This window comes from Rhea americana, unplaced genomic scaffold (genome assembly GCF_003343005.1).
Source record: "Rhea americana isolate MKP2758 unplaced genomic scaffold, rheAme1 scaffold_148, whole genome shotgun sequence".
NCBI classification, from domain to species: domain Eukaryota; kingdom Metazoa; phylum Chordata; class Aves; order Rheiformes; family Rheidae; genus Rhea; species Rhea americana.
The window spans coordinates 1,740,848-1,743,964 of NW_028185572.1; positions in this window are offsets into that span (position 1 = coordinate 1,740,848).

The following is a 3,117-nucleotide window of genomic DNA, read 5'->3' on the forward strand; positions in this document are numbered from 1 at the left end:
TTTCCTCAAAGACCTAAGACCTTTCCTACCCACAGAGCAGCGTGGAGGTGAACCTGACTTTAAGAACATGAAACGAAGCAGAAAGCCAGGGGCTTCTGCGCACAGGGTCACTGTGAAAAGCAGTTAAAACAGGTATAGCTGTATGAACACAGAGCTCATGCTGTGACTCAGCAGACCCCAGCAACTGGCCACTSTTGGAGTAGCAGCCATATATTTATACGACAAATGGCTACTTCACGTTGACGGCTCGTTTTGATTAATAATGGCAACTAGTAGAAGTGCTGTTTGCATAAAAGACACCTTTCACCAAATAATAATTCTGCAAACATGCGACACACACATGCTTCGGAGACATGCCTACTGTGCTTAGAGAAAGAAAGCCTATATATGYACGTACGCTATGTCGACATGCACTTCTTTTTTTAGTACTGTTCTTCTKTTTCCAAAAATCACTCGGGAGGCTCCAGAGGAGAGTTGTATCGAGGCAATTTATTCTGAGTASGTGTCTAAGGCCTTGCTGATCTTCTGTACAAATGAGCAGTCTACTCATGCAACAGTAACAGAATAAAAGCAACCAAACCACGTAAACTGGGAAAACATAGATATACATGTTTGGGTGCCAAATCTTCCTTGTGCGAGCACGGAAGGAGCAGTTTACCAGCCTCTCCTCGTCCAGCCAGGGAAGGATTAGAGGAACTGCTCATCTCACCTATTTTCCTCTGTTTTAATTTAAGCTCTTTCCAGASCTTTGGAGGCCATATTGCATTCTCCTCTTTCAGCTCCTGGCAGGAGGATTTTTAAGAAGATACTAGTCTGAGMGTTTGTGTGGTTTAAGGATCAAATAGGATTTATTTTCTGATTTGGGCAACTCACATTCCAGGACTTCACCACTTCATGACATTGCCTAGAGTTTACCTGTAAGAGCACAAGGCCAGTGCTTGCTCTAGCCAAAGGTTAATGAAACTACCCCCAAAAAATAAAGGAGTCTTGCAATATGCTTGTGTATATACTGCTTACATACTTGTGGGACTTATTCTCCACTGCGTCTTTGCAGGCTGATGTACCCTTCATATTCCCTATATGTCTCACTGGCAAGGAACCTGGGAGAGATGAAAGAGTTAAGAACATAAGGATATATTATATTAGCTATAAGATTTATATTAGATATAAGACTTATACTGTATATGTCTTAAATACTATAATTTATATTTTTTATATAAATTTTATAAATATGATAAAGGATCTACCCATGTTAGTGGCCATGTGGTGCTTTAGCCTTCAGAAAACTCTGTTAAATATCTGCTACCTGCAAGGGAGAGGGGAGAGAGCAAGCCTTCCCAGTACAACATTAAAGCTGCTTAAATCCATCCCTGTTCCTATCTTTTTTTGCACCTGACTGCTTTGCTGGGTGTGCCTAGCCTACATATTTTTCCATTTCCGTACAGGTTTCCATTTCATCACTATCTAAAGCGATATCTGTAGCCAGCGCTCATCACCAGCCAGAGGATAAAGTGAGCTGGTACCCCTCAGGAGCTAGACGTTCTGCATAAATAGAAAATCATAATTATTTAGCTCTGTCACTTTTCRAAGGAATTATTTTTGCAGAAATTCTGTGATACCACGGTTGTTACAGAGACAGTGTGTACGTTACACGTTCCTGGAGGAAAGACAGGTAATTCTACATGGCAAGTATCTGTGGCATTAAAAACAAGAGAAAACAAGAAGAAAATGTAACATGTTTTACAGAGAACAGCTATCCTCAAAACAGACTTTTTTTTTTTTTTTTTTTTTTTCCAGCAAGATTAGGTCCTAAAATCAGTGTGCTTTCCTTAGAGAATCTATCTACTGAAACTGCGCAGAAAGTGCTATCGGTTTCCGTGCCTGACATTGCTTTCTTTCTATCAGAAGATAAAATACTAAGAAATTGCTGCTCTGGTTGTGACGTTGCATGAGAGAAGAAATATATTTAGCTAGCAACAGCCCCTTTTTTTGGAATGCATTTTTGCTGCACGCTCATGCAACAGCCTTCCCTCGATGTGTGACTTGACATGAGTTGAGATGCACCAGCTGGACACTGGTCCATAAGAAAAATGGGAAATAAGAGTTTTTCAGATAAGAAACTTGGAGATTGGAGCAAGGAAAAGCAGAAAGGAAGGCTCTGAAATGGAAGCAGTATCTGAGACAACTAGGGATAACCCTGAGAAGTTTGACATAAGCTTCCTGTTAACGGGCAGTTTTAACCCTTTTTTTTGTTTGTTTATTTGATTCTGTAATACTAAAAGTATCAGACACTCATCAAGAGATTAAATACTCTGTGGCAAAATAGTCCAGCAGCAACGATTAAATACAATCAAGGTCTTTCTGCACTATCAGAATGCGAATAGGTTTAAAATAATAAAACAGATAATGCTGAGTTAATCTACAGCWGCCACACAAGCTAACATAGCCACAAATACACTCTCATATACACACTCAAATAGCATATTTTGGGTCATTTGAGGTCTCTCCTATGAAAGACTTTTTCTGCTCTTACCAGATGTATTTTTACTTTAGTGCTTTCCCGTGCACCAGATTAACAACACGAGAGCAACAAATATGAATGTTATTCCAAAGATTAATGTCTTCAGCCTATAAAAGTCGTGAACTTCAAAGTTGATACTGACTTGACAATTTGTCACTTACAGGCTTGCCCTTCCCCCCCTTACCAAAAGAAAAGCACTGTCTCATCTTTAGATATGGGATTTATCTGGCTTTCTTAGCGATGGATGAATATTTCCATTATATAAATAGCATTTTCCTGTACAAATATTGGTCATTTTTTGGTTCAGCGCCCAGAAAAGCTATCCGTAGCTCTCTGATCTGCTTAACAGGTGCTCTTTTAAGCACACTGCCCTCTTTTATCATGCAGTAACCTTCAGTAAATCAGGATAATTTACAATGTAAGTTCTACTCACAGAAACCTACCTCTGTAACAGCGAATTCCAATATGATGTGGCAAAATTCTGTTAAATGCAGTGCAACAATGTGAATCGCCAAATTTGAAATGAATGAGGCTTGTAATGCCTCAGGCATAACATTTTAGTGGCTGAAGAATTTGACATTACATGCATTTTGAGT